Consider the following 23,829-nt stretch of genomic DNA (forward strand, 5'->3'; position numbering starts at 1 on the left):
TCAGACACATCTGAGGTTTTTCCAGCATGAACGTCCTGTTTAAGCTCATCCACAGCATCTCAATCAGACTTTGACTAGGTCACTCCTTCAAAACCTTTGTTTTTATTTTTTTTAAGTCATTCAGAGGTTGTTTGTGAATTTGTCTGTGTGTTTTGAATCATTGTCCTGCTGCAGAACCCAAGTACACCTGAGCTTGAGGTCACGAACAGATGGCCGGACATTCTCCTTCAGAACTGTCTGGAAAACAGCAGAATTCCTGATTCCATCTATTACAGCAAGTTTTTCAGGACCTGAAACAGGAAAGCAGCCCCAGATCCTCACACTACCACCACCATGTTTTATACATTCAGTATAATGTTCTTTTTTTTATTATGTGTTAGTTTTATGCTAAATGTAAAGAGACACACATCTTCCAAAAAGTTCCATATTTGTCACATCAGTCCAAAGAATATTTACCAAAAGTCCTGGAGATCAGCAAGATGTTTTTTTGTAAATGTAAGACAGACCTTTTTGTTCTTTTTGGTCAGCAGTGATATTTACCTTGCAACTCTCCTATGGAGAACATTTTCATCCAGTTTCTTTCTTATTATTGAATCATTAATACTGACCTTAACTGAGGCAAGTGAGACCTGCAGTTTTTTAAATGCTGTTCTGGGTTCTTTTGGGACCTCATAGATGAGTTGTCCATGCCCTTTTAGAGGAATATTTATTAGCCAGCCACTCCTGGGAAGGTTCACCAGTGTTCCACGTTTTTTCCATTAGTGAATAACAGCTCTCACTGTGGTTCTATGGAGTCCCAAAGCCTTAGAAATGACTTTGTAACCTTTAGTTCCAGACTGAAAGATGATGAATGACTGTTTTTCTCATCTGTTTTTTAAATGTCTTCATATTGAGGTATAATGTGTTGCTTTTTGAGATCTTTTATCTGCTTCATGTTGTCAGAGAGGTTCTATTGATATTTGATTTCTTGATTCTACAGGTCTGGCAGTAATCAGTACTCAGCTTTCCAAAAATGTGATTAATCACAGTTAAGTTGTTTCCCTTAATAAATGGAATCATCATTTAAAAAGTGCTTTTTATATTTACTTAGGTTATATTGTCTGATAATATAGTTTGTTTGATAATATGAAAAATGTGAGCATTTTATGTCACTGTATTCACCAGGTACATTCGATATTTTCACCTGTAAATTAAGGCTTGTTTCCACCTGAGTTTGAACAAAGCGCACTTCACAAAGGTCCCGGATCTCATTCCGCTGCGTCGAACATCAACGTGTCGTCACTGTACGTCTGCGGGCACCAGCGTGATTCACACACGCCAGCCCGCATATTTGTAGGTCAGGTGTAATGATGGAGAAAACGAATCTTCCTCAGTCAGAGCTCGCCTCAATCTGCCTTTCAAAAGAGCCGCGCTGCTCTATTGCTGTTTGAAGATGTTGGTTATTTTCGGGCGCCGAGCAGCACGGAGGAGGATCTGAGGTGAGGTGCTTCTTATAAAGCAGGAGGTTAATAAAACAGGGGGAAGGGAGTAAAGGCTTGGACAGCTGGCATAAACATAAACGTGTCGACAGTAAAGGACCTCACGCTGTGCAAATTAAAGCATCGTCAGGCAGGAGAGAAAAATCACCCGGGACATAAATCATCCTCGGAAGGAAACAGGAGGGACGGCATTTGATGCAAAGTGAATGCTGCTCTTAGAGCGCTTTAAATTATGCCCTGGAAACTACAATACTGAACAGAAAGGGGTTCTTTACAGTCTGTAATCCAGAAGTGATTCATTTCTGCCATTCTCATAAATGAACACAATTGTTTTAATTGTTTTAATTATTATTATTGAAAGTCCTGCAGTTTTCGAAACCTCAAACCAACACTGGAATGCTCAGTCTGGATTGTGTGCTTGTTTTATAATGCTTTTATTTTCTTTTATTTGCATCATCTTTACAGCCTTGTGGGATATCACAGCAACCACCCAGCAACATCCTAGCAACCACCAGAGGAATGCTACAGCAACGACCACAAGTGACCACATTAAAAATATACAGCATCCATATAACAGCAATGTAGCAACTATCATATGGAAGTGACAACAAAACTACGCAGCAACCGATTAAAATACCATAGCAACCAACACGCTGACATCAGTTAGAGTGGTGCTCGACAGTTATGCTTAGGTTTCATCATATTTTCTTAAAACACATGATACAAAAATATTAGGCTTGAGCAAGGCCAATTGTGCTCTCTCAGGGCTCTGGCAGCTGATGGCAAGGTGCATAACCAGGATTCAAACTAGCAACCTGCCGAAGACGTAAAAATTAATAGTCAGTATTACTGTGAATTTGACAAGGTTTTTTGTAATAATTTTACTGAGAGGAAAATAAATAGGTACTCTAATCTATTAAGTCCATTCATTACATCTATATTTTTCGTTATCTATTTGTATTCACTTCTTTTAGTATTGATATTTCCCTTTGTATAGTGCTCTTTTGAATTGCCTCTGTAACCCCAGTTGTCAGGTTTGCGTTTTTTTTTTTTTTTTTACTTTTATAGATATATATTTTGGCTGCCAAAAAGCTTTCATTGCAAACCATTCAAAATAAAAATGTACTGTGTTTTGTGACTGTCCGTGGCTGTAACAGTAGATATTGCACTAGTTTAAGCTTCTGGGGTGGGATTTAAAAACATTGTTTTGCTGGACCTGGCAACCCTGGCTGCAGCTCGAGTTAACTTGCTCTGTGCTTTCTCTTAATCAATCCAGTGACAACATAATCCACACAATATGTGGGATTTAAATGCTGAGAATGTGTTTAAATGTATAATGAGCTGATGTACAGTGAGTGTGGGTGTTGTCTTGTCCCTTATCTGGTGTGTTTACAATTTTTAGAGACACATTATCCCTCCCAGGAGGTGTAGTCCGCTCCATCCCACATTAATGACACGTCAACAATTTTATTTTATTTTTTTATAGTTGATGTCGATTATGTCGACTAATTGCAGCGCTAATATTTACACACATTTATAGATCTATAACTGGTTCCTTGTTTTGTATGTTAATTTTTTTGTATAATTGTCAAGTACCAAAGAAAGATAACAAGACCTTCATACAGTGGTACCACTTTAAAATAAGACTACCTTTATAAAAGGCTTATAAATGGTTTACAATGAGTTTATTAATGGGTACTAGTGAGGTTGTAAATGCCTTAAAAATCATTAATAATCAGTTATAACACGTAGAAATACGTAGAAAAGGCAACAATTACTTGTCGTTTGCCAAATAGTGAACCCACAGCCATCAATTTTTTTGCTATTTCTACGTATGTGTTATAACTGATTATTCGTGATTTTTAAGGCATTTACAACCTAAAAAGTAACTATTAATAAACTAATTGTAAACCATTTATAAACCCTTTATAAAGGCAGTCTTATTTTAAATTGGTACACATACAGTATTCTGTATCATGCAGAGCTTCTATTGTGCTGAGAACATATGGGTGTGTGCACATGTGTACTTGTGATACGGTGTTTCACTGAGGAGCTCTCCAAGGTCCTGAAAAAAAAAGAAAGGCTAATCGCCTTGCGGCGCATTTCCATAAGAAGTACACATACCATGACTGTGGAACACTGCCCACTGAGCAATGAGAGAGAAAGAGAGAGAGAGAGAGAGCCAGAGGGTTGGGGGGTGGTGTGTGTGTGTGTGTGTGTGTGTGTGAATGCGTGTGTGAAGAGAGGTTAAGTCATGCTGGAGAAGAAGGAAAACTGAAGTGGGGGAAGGGGGAAAAAACGCTAGGTCTTACACTACTGTGCGTATTTGAGTAAATCCTGCCTGGGAGCTCGCAAGGCTGTTAATTAACAGAGTGAAGCAGACTGAAGGCTTCTACTGTATCTGTCCATCTTAACTCAACACACACATACACACTCATTTATACACACACACACCCTCACGCACACACACATCTCAAACCCAGAACATCATCACCATCATTCCTTCCATTCCACACCATAGCTTGTCCCCTAAGGAGCCACCTCCCGGGCTTTTGCCTGGTGTGTAAACTCTGCTATCTCTTCACTGCAGCAGCAGGACTGCAGGACTTGAGCTGCGTCTGTCCTTTCCCACGATGCTTTGCTGTCCTCGATCTATACAACAGCGCTCTGAGATGGGGCTGCACGCTACATCGTTTAAGCATCGTCATCGCGGGACGTGCGATGTCAGTTATGGCAATGACATCAAACACGTCATGTTGCAACGTTTCGATTCTTGACACAAGAAGCAGATACACAGCGCTGTCTCTGTGTCTGTGTGAGTGACAGGCAGCTCCTGCCTGAGAAGCACAATCTTTTAAAAGCCATTTAAATGCTTGATTAAAGGGCCGATTGCTGTTGTTTTACTGTTTTCCTCTGGTTTTCATCATGAGCCCTGCATTGTTTAATACTGCGATATATGTTGCCAGAAAAAGAACATTTGCAAAGTAAAATAGTTCCAATACCATGCAACCCTACTCTGAGACATGCGAGGCATAGCCTTGTCCCTTTACACCGTTGCGGCACATGTGCTTTCACAGTCACACATGAGATATAGATCACACAACTGTTCTCGAATCTACAAATACAGGATGTATAAATAAAATAATCCACCCTCATCGCTGTAAAATTAGGCATACAGTTATGTCTCACGCTGATATGTTAATGACTAAAGGTGGCCCTATTTTAGTGATCTATAGTGCAACAGGCAATTGTGCTTGATTTAGGGTATGTAGGTGTGTTTGGTATCAGGAGGTTGCAAAAATATACACCTTTCACAGCACAAAAAAAAACAAAAAAAAAAAAAAACAATCAGTGTGCCAGTTGTCATTCCCTTTAAGAGGCAGGTGCACTCTTGACTTTGGCACGTTGGTATCTTAACAGTGCAGAGCTTTGTGCATTTCACCAGAGGATGCTGACCTGCACGTTCTAGCTGTGAAAGTGTACTTTTCCCATTGTTACAATAGCAAAGACACACTGACATGCCCTACATTAAACTAAGCTTTGCACGGTTGACTGATCGTCTATATATCGATAAATAAGGGCCCATGAAGTTTCATTCGATTCAAACAAATAACTTCTAGGTGCATTTAGTTTTTTTTATTTATTTTTTTTTTGGCCAATGAGTGAACAGCATATTCTCCTAAAAAAAAAGATTTCTTGAAAAATGAAAAGGTGCAGGGTAACCCCTTGGAAAAAGGAAACCTGACCCTGACATCAGGGGGTTGTGGGTTTGAAACCTGATAATGTAAGAAAATAAGAAAATGTACCTAATGTTTACACATTCTTTTGACTTCCCTTTTGGAATTAAATGTGGAATTCTGTAGTTTTAATAGTCAGATAGTTAATTACAGTGGATTTTTTTTTGTATGAATCTGCAGTGTGTGTAGTAATTGCTGTACATTCATTTTAATTCAGTGTGATTCTGTATTTTGTGTTCGTTTTACTTTGTGACAGTAGTATTTGTGGCATTATTTTAAATCAGGATAAATCTGCAGCGTATAAACCAATAAAACCAATAGAAATGGAAAAATCAAACAAGCAAAATCCTAAGTAAGTCTAGGAAACATGTCCTTTAAATATTGCGTCTATTATACGCTCATAAATATTCATCTATTCCCCATAGCAACAAGAGCTGTGATGCTTTTGTAAGGAGTCAGTTTGACTAATTCCACTGCTTGGGAATGTGCAGAAGACTGATTAATCTCACATCCTCCTGTTGTTGCCTTCAGTTTTAATGGGGTTCTTCGGGCCCCCATAAAAGACTCAAGTGCCTGCAATTCTGTTGTTCAGCTTCAGACTGTCAAAGATAAAAAGAAGCTACCAAAAGCTTTACTGTGGAAATGTTACTCTGCTCAGAATTTCAGTGATGCCAGAATCTCAGAATTTCTCAGAATTATCATACTAGACTGTATCTACAAAAAGGCAAATTCACAGGATAAGCATTTCTATTGGTTAATTCTGCATTCTGTAAAATTCTGTAACAACTGTAAAAACAACTAGCAGCTAGTTAAATGTATCAAACCTGAAAACTCAAATAAAAAAAGGTTTATGAACTACTTCCAAAATTTGTTCAGTAAAAAAAAACATTTTCCTATTACTTCAGGATGATATATAAGCCAATATTCACTTTTTGCATGTTTTGGTATTTGAAGAAAGGTAAATTCAAGTTTGCTGGTTAAGAACCTAAGACTGTACACGACAGGTTAGCCAGCAGACTTCACCTGAAGGAGGGATCTGTACCGTGGCAGGTCAGTAGATAAGGAAGATGTAAGTACTTTCAATAATGAATTTTGCACTTAAGCATGAACCAGCTTGTTCAGATATCAATTACCAGAATTACCAGTTCTATCGTTGTATCATTGTATAGCCTAATATTTATATACTGCCTTTTTCCTTCCTGTTTATTTTCTCTTCTTTTTCTCTCACTCCTAAACAAAAGGGGAGGAGCATAACACTTGCTTATTTCAGACTTTCTCATAAGGTTTTTGACACTGTCCGACACACAGTTATCTCTAAACATGGATTTAATAGCTATAAAACAGGCTAAAAACAGATTTAGCTAGCAGGCATATTTAAGCTTGACTCTTGTCAGTACTTTTATCGACTTGTTAGCTAGCTACATTAGCCTCACAGCTACAGCATAAATACACAGAAGCAGCTGTCACAAACCAAATATGTCGACCCAGACCGACTACATCCTTAGGTAAGACATTCCCTAGACGTTATTTTTTCCCCTAAACAGTTCCTATACATCATTCACAGCCTGCTAGCGTTGGCGCAGCGTTCTGGCTAACGCTAACGCTCCCTTTGTGCTGCTTTCAGGACGATGACACACAGAGAGCAGCTCAATTTGCTTCTCTCCTTGTCAGTGATATTGGGACCCCCTGCCCCCTAGGCATCCGGCTCACATTCTCATCTTCACACCCATCAGCTGTGACTGCTGGATTAGCCAGCTAAAGCCTCACATCCCTTCATCTGCATGCCATCAAAGGCAGAGCATTAGCCTACAGAGCTACAGAGCCTCGGAGCTCAGAAAACAAGGTGAAAGAGCAGCTCAGCGGACGCTCTGTACACAAAATACATACTGTATGGGCCATATGTACAGGAAATAAGTCAACCGTGCACCATGCAGCTTGGTTTAGGGCATGTCAGTGTGTCTTTACTATCGTAACGACGGGAAAAGTATGCCTTGCACAGCTGAAAACATGCAAACATCTTAATTAATCATGAATGTGTTTTGGATGTACCAGTAAGAGGCGGGTGTGCTTTGACATTAGAAAATTGCTATTCCAGGTGCACAGCTACCTGGACGTGTCCAACGTTACCCAGCAGGGGAATCTGATATGCTGGTTTACACTCGTTTATTTGTTTATTTGTTTGCATAGCTGCTAACTGGCATGCGCTATGGGTTTGTGCACTGCTGCATGTTTGAAGAAGACGCTGGGTTTGTATGAACGCAACTGTTGACAATTCACTGCCAAGATAGCAATTAACGTCTCACAGTTGATGTTGGTTGTATTCAGTCAGAGGCGCACCTGTGTTTTCTTTTGCCAAGATATCAATACTTTAGAATTTTTTTTGTTTTATGAGAAAAAGCAGAAAGCCACACAACTTGATAGTTAAGTCAATGGCAAAGTATAGATACTAGGGTGTAAGTAAAAGTGTAAAAGTACTGGTTTCAAAACTACCTAAAGAAAAAATGCCATTAAAGACAAAAACTTAGGTCCAATATTTCTAAAAGTTTGTTTGAACGATGAGAAGCAGGACTAAAAAAAATAGCTAAAATGAAACAGGAGGAACAAGGCTATTTTTTTTAAATGTAAGGAGAAAAAGTAAAAAAAAAAGTAGATAAGCAGAATTTCTGCATAAGTAAGGTAACAAAATAGCTGTACTTCATTACTTGACACATCTGGTCATTGGTTAGGTTATTGGTTAAGCAAGCATCAATCAACACACTGAAACCAGTTTAAAAGATTACAGAAACAAGGTGGTGGTATCAGTGTCATGCTGTTATTACTCCTTGTTTCTATAGCCATTTTCCATTTTTTCAGCTCCAGCATTCATAGATCTATAAATACAGACTGTACAGAGTGAATAATGGGTGAAAAACAAGAAGGAGGTCATAATGTTACACACACATCATCAAACCCATCCCTGACTAAAAATCTGTGTGAATGGCCAGAATCACAGCAATACTTTTTTTTACAAGGCTAAACAATAAAAATAGTGCACTAGGTTAATAATATATAGTCGTTCAAACCATCTATAGCATTTAACAAAATCCTGCCAAATTGAAAAGTTTACCTTTTATTACTTCATCAATGGAGCTGAAAGAAAATTGTAAAATGGGTGTAAAAACAAGGAGGTGGTCATAATGTTATGTTGCCAACAACATCACCAAACCCATCCTTGATTGAAAATATGTGTGGGAGGCCAGTTCCCCAGTTTCCTCATTTTAATTGATTAAAAATACAAAGTACAAAGTGTCCAATACATACATACATATATATATATATCAATGGAGCTAAAATAAAAATGGATAATGGGTGTAAAAACAAGGAGGTGCTCATAATGTTCACCAAATCTATGCCTGACTGAAAATGTGTGTGGGAGGCCAGAATCACGACAATACCTTTTTTCCCAGTTTTCCCATTTTAATTGATTAAAATATCGATTTGTTTAAGAACAAACAATGAAAATAATGACCTAGGTTAATAATATATAGTTATAGTATAAACCATCTATGGCCTGTAACAAAATCCTCAAAAAAATGAGAAGTTTACCCTTTATTGTTTCATTATTGTATATTTAATACATATTTGTAGAATGTGTAAAACTAACATGCCTAACAGAGAGAGCAGAATAAATAGAAATACGAACAGAAATAAAAGTGTCCAAAATTGATATATATATATATCAAAGGAGCTAAAAGAAAAATGGAGGTGGTCATAATGTTATGTAGCCAGCAACTTTACCAAACCCATCCCTGCCTGAAAATGTGTGTGGGATGCATTTCCGCAGAGGCCAGAATCACAGCAATACACAGTCAATAAACAGCAGCACACTGACATAGCATTAACTACTCACTAAAAACAAGCCATAATATCAACCCAAATCACCCCACTACAGTTATGAATCAGAGCATGATCCAGTTGTGAATTATGCATGCGGTGATTCAGTCCACACAGGAACAGAAACTCCCTGGACTTGTGAGTATTGATCAGCTCCAAAACAGAGAACAGGCCCAGCCCTCATTACCACTGACTTCCACCCACAGCAAGTCACCTGGCATCCGTATTAACATCAGAAATACGTAAGTAAAAATAAATAAATAAACTCTGTTTATTAAAATAAGTTGTGTTTTCTCCCCAACGCTCAGTGTTTTTTGAAACACAGCAGAAGTAAAGAGAGACTGAGCTGAAATTTTAATGAGCTTTAGCTCTCGCCATAGGCCAACTGAGGAGCCATTCCAAAACGAGCGCTTTCTCACCACGTGTCACATTTCTGCTGCCCTCTGGATGGTAAAAGGGAAGATTTACAGAGTCGCCAGTGTCAAACCATGCCTCTTTTTCTTACTCTCACCACAAAAAAAAAGAAAAGAAAAAGAAAATAGTCCATGTTACAATCATTAGGGCCTGTAAAGGAACTGAATTAAGTACCGTATTGTTCGCACTGTAAGGCACACCAGATTATAAATGTTTATTTTCTGTTTTCATACATAAGGCGCACTGGATTATAAGGCACATTTTATGAGACACTAGTAGCTAATAACTAGTAGTAAGGAACATGGGTGTTGCCGTGTTTTCCTTCTAAATTCAGCAGGTCTGGCCATTGGGTGGCGAGACCTGTAAAGCTAAGCTAAGTAAACAAAACTGTTATTCTTCTTCCAAAAAAAAAAGTCAAACGAGTGCTGGATGTAAATCTACACAGATTTCTCTCCTAAGAACTGTTTACTGGGTGGGTGAAGTAATTCTGTTTATTTACAGAAATTTCACTAAGATTTCCAAGTAAGATTTCCAGTAAATCTGGAGCCAAAGAACGGCCAAACCTCCGAACTGCCAAATAGCTAGCACGGTTAGCTGGTAATGCTAATGCTGCTCCAGCAGTACCCTTTATATTTCATATTGACCTTTTTATTTCATAAACTATCCCTAAACAGTAAAAAAAAAAAAAAAAACAATTTAAAAGTTTTCTAAATCACATTAAATTAGTAAAAAATATCTGTTACTTTGCTTCACTAGTACTTCTGTTTTTCCAGTGCAGTGGGCGGGCCAAGTTACTGTTTTATTAGTTTATAAACATGTTTATTGGCTGGTTCATGGTCTATTCTGATGGACATCATCTCTCAAACAGTGTTATGTCCAACAAAACATTGTAATGTTTGTCCGTTAGCGATTAGCCATAAATATATGACTAAATAACATTAAGAAACTGCTGTTTCTAAAATGTTATTTTATTTTTCATTTATTATATTTGGATATCACTAATGCTTTGTTGATAGAGATTAACATTTATTAATGCAGTAATGCAGCATTATGCAATTTGTTACAATCAGTTACAAAAAATTGAAATGAGCGTAAATGTACTGAACTATACATTGGCATGCCAAAAGTCATGGGATAGTAAATAAGTATTTGTGTGTGTGTGTGTGTATATATATAGTTTTAAGAGTTAAAAAACAATATTTGGTGGAATAACCCTGGTTTTAATCACAGTTTTCATGCATCTTGGCATGTTCTCCTCCACCAGTCTTGCACACTGCTTTACGATAACTTTATGCCTTTACTCCTGGTGCAAAAATTCAAGCAGTTCAGCTTGGTTTGATGGCTTGTGATCATCCATCTTCCTCTTGATTTTATTTCAGTGGATTTCATTTTGGTAAAATGATAGAAACTTATCATGTTTAAGTGGTCTCTTACATTCTTCTAGAGCTGTATATACTTTAATGTGTAAATGCATTATAGTATAATGGTAAAATCATAATATTCGGTGCAAACAGGCCTAGTTCTAGCAGTTCTAGCAGTTTGATCAGGGAAACCACGAAGGCATGCTAAAATGTCCACTGCTGGCTATTTTTAGCCAAATCTCCAGACAGTCTTTCCTGTTATAAAAGCTGAAACCCATCATCAGCCATGCTGACACCATTTGTGCTGCTTCCTCTCATCACTTTCCACCATTATCTCCTCATAAAGTGATAAATAACCAGCTCTGACATAGACACTCCCATACAGAGCATACATTACAACACAGTCCGAGTGTTAAAAGGTAAAGGTTAAATAGAAATCCGCAGAAAACGAGCAGGGTTAAGACCTTTGATCATCGCTGGAGAGAGAATGTTGCCTAGATACCAGCAGCATCGGTTCAGGGAATGTCATTCAGTATTTCTGTCTCTTTCTTACAGCTACAGCGATTCTTGCCAAGCCTGGCTTTGTCAAGGGCCTAACCAAGCAAATGATGATGCCGCCTCCAAAGCCTCCAGCTGCTTTTACAGCACAACTGCTTGCTCTGTGCGATTATGGTATTTCAAAAAGTAAACACAAACACATTTGTTGGGTTCTGGGCAAAAGTGATGGCCACAAAAAGGTTTACAAACAATATCTAACATCCATTTATTAAACAATAACAATTAAATGAACTTCTGCGTTTTTAATTTATTAAAATATAAATGTATTAAGGCCAAACTAAGTTAAAAAAAATGCACTAATTTAATAATATATTGTTTATCAAACTATCTAAAACCTGTAATAAAATCCAACACACTGTATATTTACCTTCAAAATATTCAGAAGGTACAATCTGGCTAAAATGTTAAAAAGTGACTTCGACTCATGGGGGGAAGCTAAATAAATAATTTTAAAACACACTACTAACAAGATGCACCTCTCAAGAGTACATCACTCAGCCCAGTACACTGTGTATCAGAAGTCTAACTGGATTCCCCTCTCGAGTGTTCAACACTCAACCCAATACATTAGTTTATACCCCCTTTCAAGAGTACATCACTCAACAGAGTACAGTGAAAACTGTACAACTGAACATTAACTGGATACTCCTCTCAAGAGTACATTACTCAGTCTATTATAGTATTAGAGCACTAACCAAATAAACATCTCAAGAGTACAACACTCAGATTTGTACAGTGAGTATCAGAACAGTAATTGGAAATCCTTCACAACAGTACACCATTCTCAAGAGTACACCACAACCCAATACATTAAGTATTACAACACTAAGTAGATACCCCCTTTTAAGAGTACATCACAACACAATACATTAAGTATTACAACACTAAGTAGATACCCGCTTTCAAGAGCACACCACTCAACAGAGTACAGTGAGTATCAGAACATTAACTTGATACCCTTCGCAAGGGTATACCACTCAACATAATACAGTGAGTATCAGAACTGTATACTCCTCTCAAAATTACACCACTTTATAGAGTGCAGTGAGTATGAGAACACTAACTGAATACCCCTCTCAAGAGTACAACACTGAGCCCAGTACATTTATACTTTAGTAATATCAAAACGTTTCAAAATCATACAGCTTAAAAAATGCACATAGATTAGTCTTTCCTACAGGCTTTCAGAGAGAGTTGTAGGATTGTTTTTTTTTTTTTCAAACAGGAAAATATCAACATGCAGAAATCTACTAATTAGATTTATTCAACATTAGTTTTTTCAGTTAAATCGTCTTGGTTAATTGTTTCATTTTGACAGATATTTTAAATATATTTTTGTAAAAATCTAACAGACATTTAAGAGTACTTTCTTCCAGAGTCACTTTTGAGTCTTTGTATTATAGCCTAATATATTTTCATCATTTTCCTTCAGAGTTTTTGTACACTGTGTTCACTGTGTGTTCAATGTGTTCGACTTCCTCTGCTGTCTCCTCAGCGACAGTGCAATAAAATCAGGCAATGGAATGTTAATGTATTTTCAGCCTCTCATCCAGACCTGACCTTTAATAAAAGTGAAGAATGGCAGCAAAAGAATACAGTGCTATAGGTAAACCTGCAGAGCTTATTCTGGAGACTTCAGCATCATCTGCTGGTGTTAAAGGGCCCATAGCATAAAAAACAGTGTTTAAAATAGCATATCAACACTGCTAAAAGTTGGTAGACATCCCTACTAATAAATGCGTTCAGCTAATTTACTGTAAGTTGAATCCAATTGCTGACACAGCTGTGCAAATGCACACATATACAGCTTGTCTAGTCTATGTAGAGAAGAAGAATTGCTAATAGATACATAGTCTCTGGAACAGATATACACAAACATATTGGAACATTGCCTATACAAACGAGACCTTACAATACTGTCCATATACTGCATATACTGAGTCTTAAAGGCACACTAACAGATGTAAGATTAACACAAATTTGAGATAAGTTCCAATTAAAAAAGATTTGCAAAATTATTTGGATGCTATTTTGGTACATGCACACACATGACCCTAAGACTATTCACTCTTTTTACTCTGAGTATTCAACTACCCCACCATTAAAAGCTATTTTGACAAAAACTGATGCCAGACGTCCTTCAGCATTTCTAAAACTCTCATTTAAAAAGATCCCGGCGAACCACAGAGGTGTTAAACGCTAAAAGCCCAAGTCAGACCTCTTATCCTGTCAAAACTGGCCGAGACATCAACTATTGATGATTCACTTTGGGTAGAGAAATAGAGGTTCAGCTGAGGACTTTCAGCTTTCTAAGTAAGCTGTACAGAAGTGTGAGTCATTGTTCCATGTCTATTGAAAATCACTAGTCATTTTATCAGAAACACCACATAGGTGCACTTCATAGGCTTAAAATGACTAGTTGTAATCTAATGGCTGTGGCAGCACAATTTATCAAGACACTCACAACTAAACGAGACCACCTGAGGCCCACTGCTTTTTAGGAATAACTGGGTGTTCCCCATTCTCGCCACGGCGGTCGTACTGTGAGGATGAGGGGGGTCCAATACCAATGTATGGTCACTTCTGCAGTTCTGCAACACTTCTGATTTTAATTTTAATTAAAAAACTTGGTGGTGGGGGGTCCAGCGGTCTAAAGCGCTGCCACTATGAGCGGGAGGTCGAAGGTTTGAACCCCCGCTCATGCAGCTTTGCCATCAAGCTGCCAGCGCTCAGAGGGAGCAAAAATTGGCCCTGCTCCCTCCGGGAGGGTAGATGGCGCTCTCTCCCCACATCACTCCTAGGGTGATGTCCACAGCACAGGGCGTCTGTGAGCTGATGTATCTGAACCGAGCCGCTGTCCTCCAAGCGTGCTGGCTGCTCGGCAATGCTGCATCAGCAGCAGCTCTTCGAAAAGAAGCGGTGGCTGACTTTACATGTATCAGAGGAAGCATGTGTTAGTCTTCACCCTCCTGGTGTGTTGGGGCATTACTAGTGATAGGGGGAGTCCTAATGAGTGGGTTGGGTAATTGGCCGTGTAAACTGGGAAATAAAATTACAAAAAAAAATTATAAAAACAAACAAAAAAAAACTTGTCATGATTTTATGTATGAAACCTTTAAAACGGGCCAAGTCAGACACCCCCTCAACAAAATTTTAAACAAACTGAGAGAACCCCGGTGCTGGAAAACTAAACTGAAACTTCAGCAGAGTGGCTTTACTGCTCCTTATAACTTGACTGGCAAAATTCATACATAAGATGTACCGTATTAAAAAGGCGCACTGATGATATTTGGGAAAATTAAAGGATTTTAAGTGCGCCTTATAGTGCAAAAAATACTCTATTTAATTTTACAGCCTAATTAGGAGTTTTTTTTCCCCAAATATTGACAAAAAACAAACTGCAGGATTTCAATATTGAGCGATATTGCATATCAATCAATATATCAGCTGGGCCTAATACAAAGCAAATATATGCAATCTTACTGACCCTCAGAAGTTCCTCATTTTAGACTGGGCACAGGAATTCCTCGATTCAGACTCCACCTCGATCGACCCTAGAAAGAGAAGAAGAGAGAGAAACATGGAGCACTTTTTCCATTTTGAGCATATAAAAAGGTTATTATCAAATGTACATGAATTTTGCTGCAAGAATCGTAAAAAATACACAGAAAGGATAAGATAAAACCAGCAATAATATATAGAGATATTGAGTTTTCAGCATTTATGTAGCTCTCTGTACAAGAAAAAAAGAAGTGTAACAACATTGTTTAACAACTTGACAGCAAGTCAGCAAAAACACGGCGCTAAAATGCCTCCTGTTAGCTTTTGTGAATTATTAAATTTCTCATTTCATTTATTATTTATGTCCAAAGCTCCTGTCTTTGAATGATGTTACTAGTGGATTCTGTAAATGAACAAGATGAAATGCTCTTCTCCGCATTTCATCATATTATATATTGGAAATGTGTATTGTGGTCGGACAAATAGGAGGTTGTATTTTATCTACATATATCCAATTCAGTCCTTCATAAAAAGACTGTTGAAGATGGTCCTGTAGTTGCTGGGTGAACCACGTTCTTGTAAGCGATACTTTCTTACTCAAGCTGTTTTCGCTACATTTACTTCTACTTATGTCAGTATGTTATTGCAGCATATTGGATTCAGGCTGTTTCCCCACCTCGCCTCCCTGTTCATCACTGACTATTGTCATTCAATGGAAATTCCGCTCAATCTCTAAGCAGACAGATACCAAATCAGTGTTCACATTTAGGCCCTGCATTTGCATATCAATCTCCCAATCAGTGTCGAGTCGTGAGGATTTGATTGCGTGGCCTCAGCAGGAGCCATGATATTTCAGCCAGGCGTCACTGGCTTTGATGGTTAGATGCTTTCTCTGACGTATCTTAAATTGCAAAACCAGCAATTCCCAATTCTGTCCTGAAGTGTCGGAGCATGCGTTTGAGAGCAGGGAATCACAGCAGGGGTTCCACTGGTCTACCCTGAGAGTGGCATAATGCACAAATGCAGGATAACAGATAAAACACACCAGGACATTTTAACATACTCCAGAAACACATAAAATAATCAAGTGAAAGACAAATAATAATGTTAACCAGTAACTAAAAAAGTACACTAGTAACAGACAAAACGCACTCGTAAAAAAGGCAAGTAAAAGGCTAAACAGACCAGTAAAAAAACAAATAGATCAGAGACAACACAAAGATGCAAAAATATACCCTTAACAGGGAAAATACACCAGTATACCAACAACATACATAAGCAACAGACAAAAGACACCACTAAATGACAAAAAGGCCAGAGGCAGACAAAATACACAAGCAACAGAAAAAAAATACACCAGTAACAGGCAAAATACACCAGTAATAGGCAAAATACACAAGTAACAGACAATTACTCAATCAACAGACAAGATGCACAAGGAAGAGAAAAATGTAAAAGTTACAGGCAAAATATACCAGAAAATGCAAAAAAAAGGACCAGAGGCAGAAACAATACTCAAGCAACAGAAAAAATACACAAGCAACATACAAATTACACAAGCAACAGACAAAATACTCAAGCAACACACAAAATACACAAGCAACAGACAAAATACACAAGTAACAGACAAAATACTCAAGCAACAGACAAAATACTCAAGCAACACACAAAATACACAAGCAACAGACAAAATACACAAGTTACAGACAAAATACTCAAGCAACAGACAAAATACACAAGCAACACACAAAATACACAAGCAACAGACAAAATACACAAGTTACAGACAAAATACTCAAGCAACAGACAAAATACTCAAGCAACACACAAATTACTCAAGCAACAGACAAAATACTCAAGCATCACACAAAATACACAAGCAACAGACAAAATACACAAGCAACAGACACAACACACAAGTTATAGACAAAATACACTAGCAAATGAAAAAACTACTAGAGAAAGATGAAATACACAAACAATAGACACAATATTCTGGGGAACAGGCATTATTTACATATATATCAGACAAAATACATCAGTAAAACAGGAGGTCCACATTTAATTGAGTTACAGAACCTTCTATAGACCCCAAAATGAGAGAAAAATAAAGACATCCATAATCAGTACAGTACAGAAGCTCATCAGATGTTTAGGGCTGGGAATTTCTTGGCACCTTATGATTCCTTTTGTTTCCATTTGGTTTAATTAAATTCGATTCGATTTGATTCGTTTCGATTCAATACAATCGTGGAATGATTATTTTATACTTTCAAAGTAAAGTATCTGTAATGAACCATAGGGAAATCCTGCTGTTTAATATGATATTTTATACTATTTGTATTTACTTGATAAAAGCATAGTTGTTTCATTTAATCAAATGATTCATACAAAAATCAAGGATTAATGTTGTAAAGGTAATATTATGAACCAGCTACAAAAAAAGCAGAAACAAGAAAGTGATTATAATGTTACAGTTGGCCAGTGTAATATATATCCAAAGCTTGTTTTAGTTTTATTTTGAATGTACTAAACAAAAAAATGTGTGAAAGTGTGAAAGTTTTGGATGTTGGATCATGAAAGTACCTACAGAAATAGTGCAGCTACAGTAGAAGGTCAGAAGAGCTCACAGAGCGGAACGTGAGAGAAAGCACCACGTAAATGTTTCTAATAAAGTGGCCAGCATAATGTCCTTCAGTACCACTCTTACATAATCTGCTTGAACAGCTCTGCTCTCGACAGGATCTCAGCAGAATAACACGGATTTCCCACACACTTCAAACCCGCTTAAAATCAGGGTGAACCCATCTGGCTGTGTGCAGGTAATTAAACACACTGCCTCAGATGCACAAGCCTCTACTGACCTGACATTATGCGCACTGTTTGTTTGTGTGTGTGTGTGTGTGTGTGTGTGTGTGCTTGTTTACTTTTCTGCCATCAGGTGATTACAGAGATATCAGGCTTTGAAGATACAGCGACACCAGAACAATGACCCCAGAGCCAAACACAACAAATACCTAACAGCAACCTATAAAACACTATCATATATCATATATAATAACACACACAGGTACAGTGAAGACTTGCATGTATAATGCGTGTATGTACACACACACGATTTGTTATGCTTTATCTATGATGCATAGATAAAGCCTTATTTAAAGAAAAAAAAACACACACACACCCTCTACTTCAGTTTTTGTGTGTGTGTGTGTGTGTGTGTCTCAGTGTTTTCTCCTAATTGTTTATATGTACACACACATACATATATACAGCTTTTCCTTAATTCATCAGCATGTACAATTACATCGACAATAGCCAAACTGCACTATAGACATTGATTTGCTATGTAGCACTGAGACATTTTTCCTATAATCTTACTTTTTTTTCAGATGTATATACTGCATTTTTTCGCACTATAAGGTGCACCTTATTAGGCACATTTTATAAGACAATAGAAACTAGTAACTAGTAGTAGGAACAGGGTTGTCGCTAAATCTTTCCTCTAAATTTAGCAGGTCGTGACACCGGTAAAGTCATACCAATACTGGAAAACTGCTTATTTGAGTGACTAAAGAGCTTCCATTTATTATATTATTATATACAGTAAGCATAGATTTACAGATTTCCACTAAAGCTGGAGCATGAGCATTAGCGGATAACCACCTGACAGAGCTACACTGAGGAACCCTGAGTGTTTAGGTAAGGCAGGGCGATATTAGCTAGCAGTTCATCCCATGTAGCTTATTTTAACACAGTAAACATGCAGGCTACAGTCTGTTATACCTGCCTCTGAACAGCAAAGAAGCTAGCACTGTGGTTAGCGGCTAATGCTAATGCTGCTCCATCAGTGCTATCCGGGGCCGATAATGCTTTCCACTGGACGGCCAAAGAGTTAGCGCTTAGCATGGTTAGTGACTAATGCTAATGCTGCTCCAGCAGTGCTAACCGGGGTTAGCAGCAGGCTACAGACCGATGATACTCATTGCTGAACGGCTAAAGAGCTAGCGCTTAGCACGGTTAGCAGCTAATGCTAATACTGCTGGAGAACTAAACTGAAACTCCTGTATAATGCTGTACTTCAGCTAAGTGGCTTTACTGCTCCTTACAACCTGACTGGTAAAATGTATACGTAAGGCGCAATGTTGATTTTTGGGAAAATTAAAGGAATTTAAGTGCACCTTATAGTGTGAAAAATATGCAAATTTAATTTCAGCTTTTAGTTTTTTGTATTTTGTGTAACTGCTTGGTTTGTATTAGTGACTTTAATTTTATTTATTTCATTTTATGTTCATTAAGGACCATTCATTGGCTTCAACGTACACTCTGATGGCAAAAGTCATGGGACGGCAGTATGTAAATTGATCAAGAAGTGTTAACTACATAGTTTTCTAGCTAGAACTGTCCGTGAAAACAGACAAGTTTTACATCCACATCAGAAGACAGTGTTCTTTATCTTCCGTGGAAGGTCCCTAAATTTATGGGACTTGATACTACTCCCACATCCTATAAAACTATCATGGCATGGTCAGTGTATTGTGCATTGTTTTATATGATGCAGGCGTTTTAACTGGAGCATCAGCAAGCAGAGCAACACACTGATCCTGAGAAAACACATATTATCATATAAGCTGCACATTACTCTGAACATAATCCAATTGTTTAGATATTTGCACCCCCTACTGTGCCACCAGGAGTGTTTGTGCGCATGTGAAGAAGATTGATGGAGATAATTCCAGCTTGTAAATCGGTTACCTGATTGGTGTTTATGTGAAACACATGAAAGCGCTGAACGGCAGCAGAGACGGAGGGTGCTGGACCGCGAGTGTGTAGAGCTTCTGATGTATGGCAGTGCCTCAGGCCACGCAGAAAATGACTGCCCCGTGATAATGCAATATGTTCCCTTCTGTAGCACGAGCTGCCTTTCTCCACACTCACACAGCCGTCCACTCTCTGATGTTCTGAGAGGGATTATGGACGGAGTTCAGAGATCTTTCCACTACAATCAAACTGTCTGAGTCTAGCTCGTTGTGAACCATTGTAGTGAATGTGATTTGTTTAGCAGTATAGCTTTGTGGCTCATGTAGACAATAACCAATCATTGTCAATATACAGGTGTTGGACAATGAAACTAAAACACCTGTTATTTTAGTGTGGGAGGTTCAATGGCTAAATTCGAGCAGCCTGTAGGCCAATCTTCATTAATTGCACATTATTGCACCAGTAAGAGCAGAGTGTGAAGGTTAAAGGTCAGTTAGCAGGGTAAGAGCACAGTTTTGCTCAAAATATTGCAATGCGACACAACATTATGGGTGACATACCAGAGTTCAGAGGACAAATTGTTGGGGCATGTCTTGCTGGCCCATCTGTGACCAAGACTGCAAGTCTTTGTGATGTATCAAGAGCCACGGTATCCAGGGTAATGTCAGCATAACAGGACAAACCACATCCAACAGGATGAACTGTGGATGCTAACCCGGATTGTATAAAAAATATATAAAACCACGGCTGCCCAAATCACGGCAGAATTCAATGTGCACCTCAACTCTCCTGTTTCCACCAGAACTGTCCGTCAGGACAATACATTATTGTGGTCTAAACTGGCTAGCTTTATCTAGGAGCTGTGTGTCTTCTTTGGGGGAGCTGATCTCCACTGTGTGCTACTGCACAGCACTCCACAGTGCCTCTAGTGGTATGGCGGTATGGGAAAAATCCATACCGGGTCAAAAGCCTCTTCTGGTATACTGTTTAAAGCAGTATACTGTCCAGCACTAATACAATATTTGCAGAAGCGTGCAGTGTTTACTCAATTTTGGGAGATATCGTTGCTAAATGAATTCATTAGAAGGGGTGTTCACAAACACCTAGGCGTGTGGAGTATGCACAATTCTTGGAATGGCACAAACACTGAAGCTTAAAAGTGAATTTATGTTCTTTTAATTTCAAGGACGACTGCACGAGTGCGGGGTGGGGAAAATGTTTTTGCCAGGGATCGTTATTCTTTGCTCTTTGTATTATTTTTCATCACAGCTGGAAATTACAGTGTGGTTTGTGCTTATCTGTGTCTCCGTGTGATGTTGTGCATGTGCGTGTGTGTGTGTGTGTGTGTGAGAGTGGAGTAACAGTGGCGGCAGCAGCTGCCAGGGTTCAGTGTGTGAAGTGGAGTCAGATGTTGCTAACACGCCTCACTTTTCATGCAGCAAACGCCCTGGTATCAGCAGCACCTCTGCACAGGAGTGATTTGTGGGCGCGCTGTAGCCGGGGCTAATTTGCTAGTCAGGGTTCATTTGAATGTTTTTACTGGTGGGAAACGGGCCCAGCCAGTCATGAGGAACACGCTGAAGGTGACCTGCGGACAAAGCCGAGGCAAATCAAACAGGAAAAAAAAGAGTGTGGAGTAAACAGCACACTGATTTCCAATGGGGCAACAGTGATTATCATATTATAAGGAACAATATCAATGAACAACCATTTCTTGGTCTATTTTGATAAGACACATAAAGCGCAACGGATGATAAGGCGGACTTTAAGAAACACTATAAGGAACTTCTAATTCAGCAGGTCTTGTCACTGGTTGGTGGTGTGGGATGGGTAGCTAACTAAGTTAAGTAAAGCTAAGATAAATAAACTGTAATATAAAAAAAACATAATTTCTCTACTTTTTCTACACTAATTTATTTGCTGTAAACTGTTTATTTCGGTGAGTAAAGCACCTTTGTTTGTTTACAGTAAGTTTAGATTCCTGAATTTCTCCAGCTCTCTATAGGCTGGAGCATTAGCATTAGCGGCTAACCGCTCCAGCAGAGTTAGCCGGAGCTAGGAGCAGGCTACAGGCAGTTAATACAGAAGGTACCCCTTCTGCAGAACTCTGAGAAGGGGTTAGATAGCCATGGCCCCACCCCATAGTGAAAGTCATGAACCTGATGTAAATGTTTTAAAACCTCTCTAAACTCCCCCACACTTTAACAAAAAGTTCTGATTTTTTGTGCATTGCTGAACCAAACACTCCACGCTTTTCATGAAGTTTTCAGCTAATTTTATTGGTAATCTGAAATATGCTTCTAAAAACAATAATATACAGTTTACAGACAAAAACAGTTTAGAGTACTTGATCTCTCCCCATTCAAACAGATGGGAGGCTGTACATGGATGACTGTAAACAACTGCTCAGCTGTGTTGCAAAGATGGCCACAGAGTGAAATGTCTTGCCTAAAGTTAGCTTGGTTCAACTTGTGTTTTTCAGCTGGACCTTGGGGGCATGTCAGTAACAAGTTCTTTTATTGCTACAACACCTGAACACTAGCAATACTTGAAAAATACTTGAAAAAAGTCTAGTATGATTTATTATTCTAATGAGATAAAAAAAAAATCACACAACTAATGCGTGCCTTATTCCCTTCATTCTCTTGGAGTATGGCAAAATAAATCTCCAGATTTTTATACTAGACTAAAAGTATAAACAAAAAGATTTTTCTAATGGCGTCCATTTCCACCCGACCAAAAAACACTTGACCACCTCAAATCGTACAGTAATTAAGACCTCCAACGTCTTAAGTAGTATTTTTCCGAGGAGGACTTGAAGGCAGCATTAGTGTGATTTTTAGCGTAAATGCTAAATGCTACATAATGACCTAAACCTGTCATTGTTCTGTCTAAATTTTTTTTTGTTTGTTTTCACTTTTCATATAGCCAAACACGGAATGTGCTTTTTTTGTCGTTTTCGTCTTTTTTTTTTATTTAAGTTGCCAAATATTCTGTGAATTCCTATATTAAGCTATTACTTATTCCATTAAACATCCAATACAATCCCTCCTACACTGCTACATCTCACCACTGTGCAATATATCTCTAAAGAAACAATCCTAGCAGATCCTGCATGCTAAAACAGGGGCACAGAAATAGGATAGGCTTTATTAGCGAATTTCAAGACACAGGTTTTATTTTAGCACCTTCTCAGCTGAGAGAAAGTGAGATATAGAGAGGGGAAGGGGGGAGGGTTGTACTCAGGTGTGAAACAGAATGATAGAGAGAAAGAGAGAAAGAGAGAGAGAGAGTGTATAGTGGATGAGTAGCGTGTATGAGTGGGCTACGGAGAGGTGTGAGAACAGATAGTCCAGCGGCTCTCCCGTGGGAAGTGGCCTGTGATTTCAGGATCAATAGGGCTCTCAGCTGGATGACTAAAACAACACGCGGCAGGAAAACGGGCTGGTCTTGCGGGGAGGCGCCCCGGGAGCAGCTGGAGTCGAAGGAAAAGAGAAAACGAGATGAGAGAGGGGCTCCACCGGGGTTTCAGCCCCACCAGAAGATATCATTTTCCTTTGTTTAATCTCTGAGCTACAGGTCCGCACATCAGATCGATCGGTCATAACATTAAAACCACAGAAGGAGAGAAAGAATCAGAGGCACTTTTACTTTCATAGACCAAACTGTGGTGGATAGATGACTGGGTCAGAACATCTACAAAACAATAGGCAGGTCTTTTGGGGCGCTCCTAGTATAAAGTGGTCAGAACCTATTGGATTTTGTCCAAGTAAGGTGAACAAACAGTGAACCAGCATAAGGTTAGAGCACTAAATATTGGGTACCCAAATAGATGTAGCCAAAAATAGCACCAACAAAAAAAGAATATTTACTGTTTGATTAAATGTATACCAAACAATGATTTTTTTTTATGACACAATCAAATCATGTTGTTGGTATGTCTGCTGGGACGATCAACATTTCAAATTTTCTTTGTTTTTTCTTGAATAAGACAAGAAGACAAAAAATACCTTTAATTTAATTCATTTATGCATTTATGGTAAAGAAATAAAGTCCCAATATTAACTAAAAAAAATCAAAACAAACAAAAAAAAATGTATTTGACCTTCAACCAAGTGTCTCAGTTTTGTTCGGCTTCAATTTTAG

General features: G+C 38.4%; 1 protein-coding gene across 4 annotated transcripts in view; it reads right to left on the reverse strand.

The window, feature by feature from the left end:
• Positions 1 to 23,829, reverse strand: part of dlgap1a (discs, large (Drosophila) homolog-associated protein 1a) — a 189,030-nt gene that overhangs the window by 107,306 nt on the left and 57,895 nt on the right. For all 4 annotated transcript variants that reach the window (XM_049478500.1, XM_022679126.2, XM_022679125.2 and 1 more), the window contains exon 2: positions 14,909 to 14,975. The gene's annotated coding sequence lies outside the window, so the exon portion shown is untranslated. The remainder of the gene's footprint in view (positions 1 to 14,908; positions 14,976 to 23,829) is intronic.

Source organism: Astyanax mexicanus, chromosome 4 (assembly GCF_023375975.1).
Source record: "Astyanax mexicanus isolate ESR-SI-001 chromosome 4, AstMex3_surface, whole genome shotgun sequence".
NCBI classification, from domain to species: Eukaryota; Metazoa; Chordata; class Actinopteri; order Characiformes; family Acestrorhamphidae; genus Astyanax; species Astyanax mexicanus.